Raw genomic sequence first — 16,421 nt, 5'->3', positions numbered from 1 at the left:
TTCCCCTACCTGGAACACAGTGCATCAAATAATACGATTGATATATTGTGCAGTTGTTTTTACAAAGGAGGGCATATGTGTCTACATTGCAGTCAGCCATGCAGGGTAGATTTTGATCACACTTGAAGTACCTGGACGAGGGACTGAAAGCGATTTAGTTCTGCTGATCTGCAGTAAAACAAACAGCTTTCCACTGTCTCCAGTTTCTGACATGATTTTTAAACTAGGGCTGCATAGGCAAAAAAACCCTAAACCAAATCTCTCCTGTTTTATGGAAACTCAGTATCAGAAAAGCAAGTGAAAACTGAAACAGAAGCTTGCCCAGGGAATGACTTGTCACGTTTTTAAAAGCAGATTACAAAGGAGAAGCTCCCTCTTCAGGAATCCAAGACTTTTCAAAACAATTGCATTTGTTATTTAAATAGGAAAACCAAAACAATTGTTATTTACAAATAATTACAATAGAAGAACAGGAACGTAGGAAAAAAAGGCCAGAGATATGATCTTACTTCGATTCCTTGCAAATTGAAAGTGACCACAAGTGTGAGGGGTCTGTTCAGAAATTCCATGGGCTGTTTTGCTGTGCACACCCACTCCAGCTGCTCCCCCATGCTGTAAATTGTAGAATAGTTCCTGCTGCCCTGCAAGCGAACCAAATACCAGCCAGATGACAGAAACAAGATCAGTATTACAGTGTGGTACCAGCAGAACCCAGGAAGTATACAGGACCGCAGCAATATGAAATAAATTATTTTCAAAGTTATTCTGCAGGCTGCCAGTTCTTGAAAAGATATGTCTGAAAAATGAAGTGCTGAGACTCTGTGCAAAGACTGTGAAGCGCTTCTGTACAGATAGTATGACAAGCATATTAAAGTGTGAGAGAGCCATGAGGCTTATTTCCTGTATGGAGAAGAGAAAAGGAAAACAATACTGACAAATTCATGAGAAGAACAAAACTGTATTGGGAAAAGTTTTCTTGTTTTGTGGGAAGATATAACCTCAAAACTCACATCCCCATTTTACTGTTTGTCCAATACTTTGGTTCTGGACTTGAAAGGGAAGCTTGCATTCCTGCTATCCCACTGCTAGGAAGAGCAAAAATACCCACCATGTGTATCTAGCCTCTAGTGCAGAGTTGTGGTTGAGAATCATGAGGGATGTGGGAACAGTCACAAAACAATGTACAGTCAGTGTTTTCTGAATAGCTTTTTGGTGGCTTTTGTTCAAGTTCTTTTCCAAACTAAAAGGAAGATTTTAAGGCTTTTAGAGTTCTAGAGAGCCCTTTTTTGTCACTTTCCACAGAGCTCTCTTGCTCCCCCAATAAATCTGCAACTATGACAAAGTGCTATTTATTTTCAACCTAGTGGGGAATCGGCAAAAAATGTCTGTGATCAAAGGAGTGCTGGAAGGAAGGTCCTGAACAAACACAGGAAAGGAATTAATGATGAAAAGCAATGGCAGGAGGAAGCCAAAGGTGCATTCCCTGGAGGGACAGCACTGAGCATTCCACACCCCAGAGGAATACAGGACACAGAGGTCACTGACCCTGCCTCCAATACACCTTCCCACAGTGGTGTCCATAGACTGGCTGCCTACAGGAGAGGATAAAGCTACCTGTGTATGTGTGTCATTGGGATATGAACAAGAACTGATGAGACAGAAGTACCCAGTTTCATTTCCTGCATAGTTATCCTACAGTCAGCAATGGGATTAATATATTCTCTAGACTACAAGTGTCTGAAGATATCTCTGGGATAGCTGAAGCTGCAGGGAAACACTATGAAACTCCTCGAATCACTGTGATGCACAGTGAGACCCCTGGCATGCCAGTCTCCATCCCTGCTGGGGCTGGCTCTGCTCTGGCACCTCTGCTTTGCTGGGTGGGGATCACAGCTGTCACTGCAGCTCATGGGAAGGATGGCCATGATCTGGGCTACATCAAGGGGTCTTGAGGTTCAGGGTCTAAGACGTGAGGACAACACCTACTCCTGAAATCTGGGGGGTTGGGGGGCCAACTAAATTTGTACCTCACAGCGTCCCCTCATTTATCCAAGAATGGATAGTGGTCACTAAAGAGTTCCGTATTTTCAAACCTCTCAATCAAATCTCTTCAGATTCTAATTCCGTTAAACTTGTTTAAACAATAGCTCTGGGGGCTGGTGGTTTTGGGGCGCAGGGTGCAGCAGGCAGAGCCTGCCTCGCCGTTGGCGGAGCTCACCAAGCGCTGCAGGCTGCCTTTGCCTGTCCCCGCTGGCAGGTGGCACCCTGTCCCCGTGTGTCCCCAGGCTGCCCCCGGGCTGGCTTAGCAGGGACGGACCGCCTGCCAGAGCTCCCTCCCTGTCGCTGCCTCCCCCGGCTCCTTCCCAGGCCCGCGGGCTGGCTGGCTCTCGGGGGATGAATTATTCTCACGGGGAAACGAGCTCGCACACGAAGCGAGCCGCAGACTGGCTTGACAAGAGAACGAAGCCTTGCTCTGGTAGAGCTCAGCCTGTCGTCGTGCTGAGCCAGTGCCAGCTCTAATTTTACATGGAATTCCTCAAGTCATATTCCAGAAGACTTAAAATGACACCTACAATGTCATAAAATGCTGCTTTTGTAACACTCCTCACATTTGAGGATGAGCACCGCCTGACTCCCTTCAACTAGTCCTAGGATTAGGCGGCTCAAGAAAGTCCCACGCTGCAATGCCAAACTCCACTGCAGCATCACTAGTTTTAAATTTAATACCACATGGAAAAACTGTGTCATAATAACACATCCCGGCTGCAAACTGAGCTCTGAAATCTGGAATTGGCACTGTGACTGAAGTACGTGCAACAGTACCTGTGCCAACATGAACAGGCATTGCAGTAAAATTTTAATAAATATTCACAAAAAACCCAAGTCAGCTGAGACTTAGACGTTCATTTTGATTCTTACTTCCGCAACTGACAAAATACCAATCAAAGGTAGGTGTTAGCTGTGGTTGTGAGAGTCTAGGAAAGACAGAATGGCTGTCCTGAAATTTGGCCCTCTGAAAGGCAGTCTTTGTGTCACCATAATCAAGTGAAAAAACAACTGGTGAAGCTGGGGGAAGAGAAGGGGTGGGTGGTAACAGCTTAGAGGCTTCCTGGAGGAACTGGTTTATAAATGATACCCTTAATTGCTACAACATGCTATTGTCCTCTTTCTCTTCCAGGCTCATAAGTTAGCCTATCATTTTAAATAACTATACATTAAATGCAGTTTTGACTTCTGTTTTAGCTACAGATATGTTGGGAATAGCCACCTCAGGAAGTTTGTTGCCAATTTTTTTTTTAATCTCACAAAATCTATGGCTGTTGCTCCCATCAGAAAAACTGGAGTGAGTGCTTGAAAATACATAATCCTGTACCACGAGACATCAGAGGTTGCAAAGTACTCCATACATTGTGGGCTTTTTTTCTTAGCTCTGTTTATGTATCTTTAGCAAACAGTAAATTGGCAACTGGCAGTGCAAGGTACACAGCTCCTTTACTGAGATGCCTCTCCTGAGAAAGCACCTTATTGTAGGAGCTTTATTCAGATCTCCCTACAGCACTCAAAAGCCTTTCTCTGACATCAGACACATTGGTGTAAGGAACTTCCAAAGAGCAATCCATAAAGATACTGTGAGAAAAACAATGAGCAGTGTTACTCAGTGCAACCTAAGTAGTAATAATAGGTTACATGGACAGGTACTCACAGGCACCCTTAGGGATCCTGGGGTAAGCAGTTTGATGAACAGTTACACCAACAGGTACTTCCAAGGATTCCTGAGCTGTGGCACCACTGCAAGGTACTTAGGGCCCAACACCTATGGACCACAGGACAGAGTTAGATTCACCTGGTGACTTAGGGAATAGCAACAAGACGCATTGAAAATTTGCAGGGTTGTATGTCCTCTTATCAGTGCTTGCCTTTACAGTTTTAAGATTCTATTAACCTCCTGTCAGTGCAACCTTTTAAGCTCTCTTTTTATTTGTAAATGAAAACAGATGAGTAAATCCACAAGCTGAAATTGGGGGGCTAGGCACAAGATAAAAGATCTGTTCTGTGCAAGGGCTGGAGTCAAGAGTCCAGTCTTTCAGAGACCAGCTTCCTTCTCCCTCATCCAAATGCACTCCTACATACATCACAATAAAAATGCACAGATCTTCCAGGAAATGCAGTTTTTAACATCCCCTAACTTATCCAAGTATAAACTAAATACCAACAGAAAATGCAAAAGCATTTCTCAAAAAGAAATACTGTTTTCCTACTTTCTTCTCTCAGTCGTGGACTCATTTCAAAGAAAGATAGTCATCTATTGACTTTTTTTCTTAAATAGAAGAAATGGTTCTTCCAAATGTAACTGAAAATATTGCTGTTTAAATTAAGTCGATACATTATGTTTGGACAGTATCCAGATCCAGAAAATTTTAGCAAAGCAAGTGTTAGAAGCTGTAAGTAGTTCAAAATAGGACTTCAAGTGAAATCCTGCTCTACTTGGATTCAAGTTAGCTATTAGGATTGAAGAGGTAAACTATAATCAGAAAGCAAGGAGAATTCTTCTTTTCTAGGCAGCCTTCCACTTGAGGAATCTAATCAGTTATCAGCCTATGCCCTCTACTTAACAAATCTGGGCAGACAACCGTAGTATGGACAGGTCCATGGGGTATCCATGACAGAGTCAAAAAGCAAAACAGACTTCTAAAATCTAAAAATACTAGAACAGCCTTCTTAGAGCTAAAGGCATGACTTAAAATGAAATTATGCCTATCTTTTTGGTGTCTTGCCACACTATCAAACACAGAAATGCAAGTTCCTCTTTCTTCCACTCCGAACTCATACTCATGTGGTAGATGTTAACATTGACATGAGCTGTGGCAGAACTTGGCTGGAATAACCCTCTCTGGTCTGGAGCAGAAAGTTGCATGCGAGTCTCCCACCTTCCAGAAGCACAAGTCTGGGCTATTTGAGGACATCTCTTTCCTCATCACTCTGTTGAACCTGTTCCACTTCAATATTCATTGCTGTGTAAGTTTGAGCTTGATTCTCTCTGTTCCAGGGTACATCTAAATTATTAGGTTAGTCCCATTAGTTATCTGGTGGACCAATGCCACTGGAAAGGCAAACAAGGAATTGTCATTTGTGAACCCAGTAAATGCACAGGGGCTCAGCACTGAGAACTCACTTATAGACACTGGCATCTACTGAGATATTAGATACATAAATGCTTCTGTGGGACTAATTTGGGTTAGATTGCAGCAGTTCACAAGAATAAAAAAATGTGCTGTGAAGATGGTTTTACACTATAAAGTTATTTACTTAGTCACACCACACTGTCCTTTGGGAATTTTTTTTGTATTGTTCTTTTTTCCTAATAAGGTATCTGGGACTTTCTTTTTTGAAGATACAGTACTGTTTATAATATCAAACAGGAAATTAAGTCTTCCCACTAAGGTGAAACCCAGGAATTTTTCCAGTTGAACAATGGACTCCAGAGAGAGTTCCTATTTAGATAAGCAAGGGCTGGAAATTCCAGCCACCTTAAAATAGATGAACAAAAGTCTTTCTACTTTAAAAGCTACTGGTTACTTTCTGAGACTCTAAGACTAGAAGGGACTTTGAAAGGTCATTTATGCCAGTCCTTTGTCCTGCCAGTCCTTTGCCCTAAGGCAGGATTAACTAAATGTTTTTATCCTATTTCAGAGATGGAGACTCCAAAATTCCCTAGGTCATTTATACTGATATTTCACAACCTCTACTCTTTAGAAGTCTGTCTTAATATCAAAATTAACTCGGTGCATTTCCAGGCTTCTACATCTTGCCATACACACTATGACGTGGAGAAGAGATTTCTCCCTCCCTTTTTAAAACAGCAACCTGTTCCATACTTGAACATCATTACCATGCTTTTTTTCTCTCCCCCCCCCCTTTTTTTTTCTCCTTTAGACTACACAGCACCAGTTTGTCCAGCCTTTCTTTGAGAGCCACATCTTGTGCACAATGACAAGCACACAAAAACGAAAGGAACATTTTTTCCCCCTTTTTCACGTGATCACATTAGCATGATTAAGCATGCTAATTCAGTTACCCTTGAATTTCCCTATGGTTATCTACCTCTGAAACGTACTAATTAGTCTCCAAAGTAAAAGTATACTTTTAGATGTACACATTTCTGTGTACTTTGCAACCCACAGATAAAAACAGATTCTCCCTCATGTGGCAGGATACAGGATTAGGGGTATATAATGTCTAATCCAGGATTCTTTTTGAAAATCTTATACTCAATTATTTTAATTCAATCCTTCTAGTTCTCCTGTTTTCATTACCACCTCATGCAAGGAAGCAGAATTTATGCAGATAGTGCTTTAGTTCCCTAAATACTTGGCAAAAATGTAACACCTGAAATTAATTTCCTTGGCTCCTAACCAGGCACGTTTTGCTAGTGTGAAGGTATTTTGCACATGACCAGGTTTGCTGTCACAACCAGACCTTGGCCTATTCTGGTTCTTTTTTTCACTATCCTCTAAATGGTGCTCTGTGAGAAGCCCATTGAGTTGGGCTCTGTACAAAATTGTTGGGTATTACAATGATCTGGATTTCATTTCCGGAGAAAATGTTGTTTTCATCAGGATGAAGTTTGTATTCACCTAGTTAAGCTATATGATATAAAAGAGCTCTGTGCATCTGTTTCCTTTATTGTGCTTTCGTGCTAAGGGTCTGTTAAGGAATTCTCTCTTTCCTGACTCATCCTTATTGTAACAAGGCCACAAATATTCAGTTTATTTCTTTAAATAAGAGACACCTTTTCTTTAAATAAGACACCTTTTTCTGTTACTGTGTCAGGTCCTAAATAAATTTCTTAACTTTTTATGGGATCATTAAATCACTGGAAATGTTAGGATTTATCTCTTTAAAACTACAAGAACAAGACTTTAATATTTCATGCTAACCAGAGTCCTTTAACCCCTGCCCCTTGCTGTCACAGTTTAGTTGCTTTACCCATTTTCTCAATATTTAGTTACAAGATATAGCCAGACCATTACCAGGGAAATTACTGTAATTGTGACCCATCAAAAATTAGTTTTTTCCTGGAATTAGTCTTTAAAATTTAATTTCAACTTAGCTCTTATCCTCCTTGTGACTGTAGCTCTTTCTGAATCATTGTAGTGGCTTTCTGAATCAACCCTTTTTCCACTGTTGGGACATTGCAGGCAGTCAGAGAAAGTTCTGATTCATTGTTTTAAGACATAACTCTTGGTGTGCTCTACCTTGGCTGCTGTCCCTACAGGGCAGCCAACACTCCATGCTCTACCACACATCATTACTCTGTGGGCAACAGATAACAGTACATGAGACAGAAGAACAGATGAAATCTTTAGATTCCAAACTAAATTTTCCTCTTGAATATCAGTAAAAAATGGTTAACCTCCTGGGAAAGAACCCTAAGCACAACACAAATTCAGGCATTCATTCAGAGCAGGTTTTAGGATGTGTGTAGATAGAAACTCCATCAAGAACACTGCTCAGTGCCAGAGGAAATTCTTTTTAAAATACGTTATTGCTAAAATAAAATCTGAAATTAAATTAGATAATTGGATATTGATAATACTAAATGCATTAAACCAAGCAAGGAAATAATTATTTGTATCCCCAATTCAAAGGCATAACTTTATATATAAACATATAAATATATAATGGGTTATGAGAACACGTGCAATAATTTAGTTGAACAAAATAATAGTGAGAAACAGACATCATGTGCCCTAAATCCTACATATCCATGTGTCCTGCATGCCATCCATTACTGCTGGGATTCCTTTCACATCAGGGGTTGTCAACATCATTGGTGTATAGATCACACAACTAAGATCCTACAGATGTGATTATTTTGTAGTCCATCACTGCCCTGAAGACCAGTTTTCAGATGACAGCAGTGAACCAGTTTATTACCAGTTTAAGTTAGGATTTCAAATAATTTTTAGACCTTGAACCTATTAGCTATTTGGATCTACATCCTTAGAGATGCTACATGACTTACAGCTTGGAGGGAAGCTCTATGATCCAAACTGGGCACCGGCTCTTTTGGACCTTTCCCTACACGAGCAGACAGACTTGCTGCATTCTGATGAAGTGAGAAGGAAAAGAAAAAGAAATACGGAAAATGTGTAGCAGAAAGCCCATTTGAACATAAATAAAGTAAACAGCATGTGCCACACAACAGATAAATGTTTGGAAGAACACACTGCTAGAGGGCTGCCAGCGGTCACATAGCTAAAACACTTCCAGGATCTGGGACATCAGTCACTGTGTTTATCACAAGCCAAAACAGAGGCAGATTCAGCAAACCAGTCAAGCACTGAACATGACCAACACCTAAAAAGTCATTCTGAGGCCTCACAGGTGTATTGCCACTTATGATATAATAGTATCTGACAGACGTTGATCTCAGCAGCCTCTCTGCACACCCACTAACCTGCCAAAGCTGGTTAGTGGCATCTGAACATCCATGTTAAAATACACAGAGCACTCCTTGTTATGCACTGTAATTGCAGACATATAGATATGTCATATTTTGTCCTTTACGTGCAATCATTTTAGGGGCCATAGTGGTACAGATGTTCAGAATATAAGCAACAGATGTCAAAATTCACTTTCATCTTCAAAAAATATGTGGTTTTTTTCCATCTGCATATCTGTTACTTTTAGTTATGCCAGATAACAAAAAACTAGGGGCACCTTCAGAATGAAAGCAACAAAGCAACAAAGACAGTGTACACCACAATGGTGCAAACACCTTCATTGGTAGCACAACAGCAACATAATGCTTTCCTGCCTCCCCTTGGGATTAGCAGCACTGGTGACAGCCATGCAGACAAATGGCAAGTTTCTCTCCGAGTATTCAAAACTGCATTATCATAGAGCAGATATAGGATAAACTATAAATAAAATAAACTGTAAATACTTGATAGGAACCCAAGTAGTAATCACAACTGATTGCATATTGGATGCAAGCAGAAACCTAAGATGAAGCAGGAAAGGACTTGGCAAGAAACCAAGCCGAGAAGAAGACATACAGGAGAGGGGAGTTCCAACACATGCCCAAAAGAGGTCTATATTTTCCTGGGAACACAATCTGCTTAGAGATTGGAAGTGCTGACTAAACTGAAACAGGAATTTGTGAAGGTGCCACACTACAACCCCACCCCACTCCAGAACCACAAATTCATTTCTCCTTGACATCAGAGCCAGACAATAGCACTTTGACCTCCAGGAGAGTCTCCTCTACATCTACACTGCTACCTTCTGCAAGGAGAGTATAAGGATTGACTTGAGCATCATGGTGTTTGGCTCCATGCAGCTAAGAGGCAGATATCAGGATCTCAGGGCCTTGGCAAGTACCCAGAGCAGTACTCTAGCTGCAGGTACCATCAGGCTTATTCTGCACTAAGGCAGACTTTTCAGTATCCTAATCATGGCAGCACTACATGCACCAGTCTCATTACACTTTAGTATATCTAGGGAGGCTCCATCTTGAGTGCCAAGAGGGTGAAGAGGAGTAGTTACCCTGCCAGGAGAAATTAGGGACAAGTAGGTCATCTGGAGAGCAAAGCAGGTTCGGTGTGAGTACCTAGCAGCTTTGAAATGTGGCAGAAAATTGTAGATATTGGTGAAGGCTCCATATGCTGGTATCTGGTCCATGGTAAAATGAAGACTTTATGAGGAGAAAACCATAGGTAAATAGGTAACTTACTTATATTAAAAAAATGAAACTGTAAATTAAAGGAAGAAGGTAAGGGATGCTACCAAAGCACAAAAGACCCCCAGGTCTTATGGCTGCCTGCATATTAATTTGCCACTTTTTCTGCCTTGGCCTGACCAATGTCAGTATAAGGTGTTTCCCATGCCATAGCTGTAGGTAACACAGCTAAACACAGCTCATTTTGGATATGTAGCTACAATCAAAGAAAGTGCTTCCTTGTTTTCAATTGTCACTAAATCAAGTCTAAGCCTGTTAGAAGAGTCCCTTGGAAATTAACAGATTGAATTTTCCTCACATTTAGATGGCTGACAAAACTCATTCATTTCCACAGAATTACTTCTAATTTTTACCAATGTAAGTTAGAGTGGAATTGCAAGAGGGTGATGTGTCCTTACTGCAGGATTCAGACTAGACCTTCCAGACAGCTGGTCTGGAAGGCTGCCTGTCACATTGTGCAATGGCTGCAGAAACTTTCAGTTCCATCCATGTGTGGAAAGAATAAAAATAGAGAACTGAAGAAGAGTCTGGTTTTGAGATGTGTAGGAAAAAGCCCAAACCAAGGGCTATGGTGTGTTTGCATTATGGTAAATCACAGTAAGAGGACTTACTATTACCTAATATAGAGGAAGAAAGGAAAAGGAGCTATAATACATACAAGTTCAATGCTTAATAAGATGTTGATTCAAAATAATTCTGGGACCTAAATTTAAATAGAAAGGTATATTTGGGGTTTGCTTTTATTAACTGGATAAAAATCAAGATTCAGTTTTGGCATTTTCAAGTAAAAAAAAAAAAAAGTGAAATAACATAAAGGTTTAACTGTCTTTCAGAAAGCTAGGCTGTTGCAGCAGCTGCAGCCATACCACTTCAAGTGGAATATAAAACTTTTGTGTGACAAGCAATGTGACAGTGGCTCCACATAGGCTACATCTGCAAAAATGTGGTTTTCCTCCTTCACTGTTAAATAAAGGTGTCAAGAATAATAATCAAACCGCATAAATAGCCACATATCTTTCTTCCTATCCATCACATTCCTATCCATTCTTAAAACTTAAGCTATCTCCTTTCTTGGGTTGTACTAAAATTTCTGTCATGGCCTCTGGCATCCTCAGCGATGAGGACAGAAATACACCAGAATATCTAAACTTTTTTGGTCAGTGCTACAAAGGGGTCATCAATTCAGTTGTACCTTAAAGCCCACAAAGTTCTATGCTAGCCTTGTGCCTTTTCCTTAAGGTGCAGTTGTCTAGTCCTCAGTTTCCTTGCCATACCTTTCTTGGGGCAGTGGGATCAATGGCCCTGTACATCACTATGTAGCACAGCAGTGCCCAGCTTGTTCCCTTAGCCCTCTACAGTAAGTTACATATGCAGCTTTTCTTTGTCACACAACTGCACATGGAACAGCACAGCCTATTTCTACAAGGACAGGGGGTCTGCTGCTGCTGCAAAAAAAAATGGATTTGCTGCACACATACAGACTGGGTGTACAATGCACACCCTGTCAGTGTGATGCTCCTTGAAAGCAGTGGAGCTACGGGGTGGTGCACCACCCAGTGAAGCGTGTGCGTGTCTGGGGAGGGCACCAGCAAGGAACAGGTTGCCACTGCCAGAGTATTTCCTGCAAGCTGCTGCCAGCCACCTTCTTCCTCAGGAATAACCTGAGAACATACAGGGACTGAGTCAAAGAATTGTTCTGGCAACAGAAACAGCTTGAACTTGGCCACCCTGAGCTCCTAGTCCCTCCAATCTGATATATACCCATCTTTTTCTAGCTTGGAAACCACCATGTCTCTTTGCCTGTCATCCCGAACTGCACAGTTCCCAGTTTTGTTCCCACAGCCTGCTAATGTATACCTGAGGCAATCAGGAAGAAGAATGTTGGATGCTTTGCCTGGTCTTGAGGGCATCTGCTTCTCACCTGGCAGTGATGCATCCTTGCCAAGGATCTTGTTCTGTGCAGAAACTTTCCACTGATCATGTAAGACTGCCCCTGGAAGAAGAGGAATTTTATCAGTCTTTCCTTGAGGTTCTTAATTTTCTCTCCTCCATCACATGTATGTTCTAGGACAGTGACAGGGACGGAAAAGCTGTGAGCTTAGTAGAAGTGTATTTTCTACTAATCACCCAGCTTTTCTGTTCTAGTTAGCAGAAGGAATCGGAAGTCCTTTCAGGACTTGATCCTGCTTGCAGTGCTGGATTCTTCTCATAGCATTCACCCTTACCAACTGAAATAGCCCACATTTCAAGCACCTTTGTGGAGCATTTCAAGATATTTGCTGTTCCACTGTGACAAGCTAGTGTGCCTCTTTGCTCTCTTCCCCCAGGGAAAGGCAGTGACACTCCGTGCATGGCAAATTTACCATGACATATGCCACCATGCATCTCCTAAAAAACACTTCACAAAAAGAGCTTATTCCCAATGCTGTTATCCAGAGTGAAAGAAGAAGAGTGGAGAAGAAACTATAGGCTATTTCCATAGTGTTATAACTACCTTGTTTCCTGCCTTCTCAGTACAGAACTCTTAAGACTGCTTTACTGTGTGGGAGCAACAAGGCTAGCACCAGTGAGATGGAAAAAAAGACATATCCAGGACATGTCTGTGAAGGAGCTAAAGTTTATGGCATCAGCTGAAATAAGGACAGAGAAAGCATGCTGAAACAGAGAAAGCATGAAACAGAGATGAGAGCAAATTATTTGAGTGAACAACAAAAGAAGATGACTGATTGTGCCATGTTTCTGTGCCAGTAGCTAACAGAGATGCTGTAGAAATGGATATGCCTGCAAGAAGGAGGAGCAGCTATACCCCTTGACTGGGGCAGTTCTAGAGCATGTAGACCTCTCTGCCATCCTGACCAAAAGCTCTGCAATGCTGTGTGTTCTCGTTTTGCCAACAAGATGTAGAGTGTTCACCCATTAAGCAGCAGCATCAGACATGTTTATTCTCCTTCCGTCATTATTTCATGAAGGGGAAGATATGGATTTCAGCCCAAGCTCCTCCATTGCTCATCTGACCCACCAGTTCAACTTCCTCTTCCTTAAAAAGATGCAGGAAGGATTTTCCACCTCTGTCCCTTAAAAAACCAAGCATCTGGTCAGTCTAACCAGAGCTAGCTCAGTGCTGCTATCTTCCCACTCTACCACTTCTCACTTCCCCTCTGGAACAGCATTTTATAATTGTCTCTGTTCCACAGAGCTGGTGGTAAAGCCTCTTCCGCCCCCAGATATTCCACTTGATATGACCAAAAAGGAAAGAGAAGATGTCTCACGTGGAATCACTGTATGAACATCTCATGTGATGTTTCTTCCTCCAAACTTAGAATGGCATACTGGCTACAGTTTCCGGGAGTGTTTACATGGAAGTGGTTTGGTTTTGCCTGCCTGCTTAGTTGTCATTTGCTTGCACTGTTTATCTGTTTTCTCCACTCTAGATACTCATACTAAGCAAAATTTTGTTGTAGTGGTGTACAGATCCTTTTCTGACCACTATAAAATCATGCACATGCTGCATCCCCTTCCTCTCCAGTCTGGGCTCTCCTAAAGTCAGGTGCAAATCTGAACATTAATACATCGTGGCACAGGGTCATCTCAGTGTTACAGGAAGGTGGGGGTTTTTTTGTTTGCTTTTGGGCTTTTTGGGTTTTTTGGTGTTTTATTTGGTTTTGTTTTTTTAAACTGGCCTTGGATAAGGACATTCAAAATCAGGGAATGGTTGTTTTATTTCTTCCCACCCACTAAGCAAGACTTCTTTCATTTTCTTGCAGGGTGTGCCAGCTCCCTGCCCCAGATGCTGCCAGAGCCCCCGGCATGGCAAACCCTACAAAGGCTGCTTGTCATGAAGGTGCTGGCACTGATGGGCCTCCAGCTCTGGCTCAGTGACTCAGCAAGCAGCTGCCAACAGAACAGATGCAGTTTCCCTCAAGGCCCTCTAGCTTTCCTTGCCTTAGGCCTGGTGTTGTCCTCCCACCATAAACTGGGGTACCAAGACCTCCCCAAGATCACAGGCAGAAGCTGCATGTCTGAAAGCACAGCTTTTCACCACACAGACCCAGAGAGACTGTGGCTGCCAGCTGGGCAGTGGATCTACATCTGTACATAGAACACAGAAGAACAAAACTATGTAGACATCACTGAAAAAAAAAAAATCAGCAATTACAGAAGTAATTACTGATATGCAAGTTTTAATCTCATATGCAGTTTGAGTTCACGGTGAAATCAATGAGATTTCCCCACCAATCAAGAGAAGAAAAAAATCCCCAAACCAACTCAAAGTTTTCAAGATTCAGAAAAATCTTAATTCCCAGCTGGTTAAATGGGAGAAGTTGTGCTGAATTCAATACATCCACACTGATGCATAAGAAAACTTTCTGCCCATATTGCTTAAATCTGTGGGGTGAGACCTATCTAAATCATTGAGATCTAAATGTAAATTTGTTCTCCGGCCACTGATGAGAACATTCTAGTTCTCAGTGCCAACTCTTAACAGATCTCCAGATCAAACCCAGTGATCACTACAAAAGCTGCAACAAGCATTCATTCACAGGCGGTTGGACTTTCACAATGTAGAGATGTTTTCCTACCTCAGAAACTCAAAACCAACTTTTGGTAACACATTAAAGTCAGAAATTTTCTTTGATGATTAATTTGACAATTCATCTTGTCATAACAAGAGAACTCTCATAAGGATTAAGAACAGTCCCTGAGGGTGGTAAATAAACCAGCCAAACAACAAAAAGACCAAACATAATCCTTGTTAAAAAATTAGTCCCATCTGAAATTCTGTGTCTGTTTAATGCTAATAAGAAAACTATTAGAACATTTGTTAAAAAGTCAGGAAACAACAGGGGCTACTCAGGAACTTTGCCATAGCAAATTAATAGATTCAAATGGAAACATGACTCGAAAGTAAGTTTTTCGTCTCAAATAAAATCACCTGACCAGGAAGTCTCATCAAAACCAAAAATGTTCTACAGCCTAAAACAACCACCCAGGCGAGTCTGATCCTGCACACACAGAACACAATGAGAGCAATTCTAGTAGGTTCCCTGGAAGTATATCAAACCTACCCTGACTAATTATAAGTACAAATAAAACTTTTTTAGTGAAGAACAATTGTTTGAACAGGATGCATTAAATTTTACAAATTTTCACAAAACATTCAAAAGCCTGTAGAAAGGAAATTTTTATCTCTCCTCACCAAAACAAAAATAATTCCCAGTTTTGCACCTATGAGGATTCCCTTGGCACTCATTGCTTGGAGCACACCCGAAGAAATACCCAAGTTTACTTTTGGACCATAAATCACTCACCATTTACATAAGCACTCAATTTTACTGAGTTATAGTCAAGTCTCCTCCAGCTCCCAGAACATGAATAGGGCTTACACAGCCCACAGCCCAGAATTTTACCTTTAGACCTTCCTGAAGCTATTGTGCAGCCAAGATCATTTGAATGTCTGCAAATGTTCATGCATGTAACAGGGTGCTCACACTTGGCAGGGTCTTTAACTTGCATTGTTTCCTTCTTAAAATTTTGTTTCAGCAAGTTGCTCTGGAAAGAACATTCAAATTAGAAGAAGAACCACAAATATTTTTCTTCTAAGGTGCCCTTAATGCCATCTAACTTAACTTGCAACAGCATCAATGATGTTATATAAGGGTGATAAACCCTCCTATTTGCCAGCAGAAAATTCATTAGGCATAAGGTATTTTCCTAACCACCAAATTGTGAAACTTCTCCTCAATTTCTATTCAGCCTCTTTGAAGAGGATGTGCCTGTGGTGTTGGCAGGTTGTTGCTCTGTGTGCTATTCCTGGTCTGTGAAGCTTTCCATGGATCTGTTGTGCATATAAATGCACATTTACAAGGAACTATAGAGAAGGAATCAGATGATACAAAGTCACTCAAAAAATTGGTGGAATAGGAAACAATTTCTACGTACCACATTGCCTTTTCGATTACTGCCATCAGGAAAGTTCTAACCAGTGTTTCACTTTTACTAATCTCATGCAAATTAAGCAACACAGAGGATTGGAACACGTTATGAAGAGAAGCCAGCAGAGTCCTGTGAATTCAGAGTTGTCACAAGGGCTAGACTAGAGTTATATAACAGAATGGAGTCTGGATTTTTCCACTTTACCCAAATTAAATCCAGTTAAATACTAGCAATGTACTCTTTAATCTCAAAGGAAAACATCAAGAGCTAAGAAGGAGCAGACATTGAGAATGGCTGCGCTCATGCTGCTCATGAAGGACCCGATCCTGTGGCTGCATTCCCAAGGCAAGGGTTTCTGGGGATGAAGAAATTCCATGAATTGACCTTTAATTTCTTGATTTCTGGAAAGAGACAGAGGCAAAAGCCAGCAGACTTGTCCAGCTCTAACTTTCCTCTTCTTTATAGCAACAAGGGTTTAAGTGTTCCTTCCCTCCTGCAGATGAAAGCTCCACAGTACTTGGAGGCCTCCCCAGAAGCAGAAAGACACAATACCCTGTGCCATTTGGATAGTTGGGGCACTGCTTCTGCAGCCCAAAGCAGTGACTTACTCAAGGGGTTTATGACAAAGACTACTTGCCATTGTCACAAGCAGGCAGTTCACAAGTGCCACTGTCTGCTGAGGTGGAGAAAGCTCTCCAAAGCAGGTTTTGTACAAACTAGAGAACACCCCACCATCATTTCC

Source organism: Myiozetetes cayanensis, unplaced genomic scaffold (genome assembly GCF_022539395.1).
Source record: "Myiozetetes cayanensis isolate MyiCay16 unplaced genomic scaffold, myiCay2020 scf10, whole genome shotgun sequence".
NCBI lineage: Eukaryota > Metazoa > Chordata > Aves > Passeriformes > Tyrannidae > Myiozetetes > Myiozetetes cayanensis.
Note: the sequence above shows the minus strand (reverse complement) of the source record.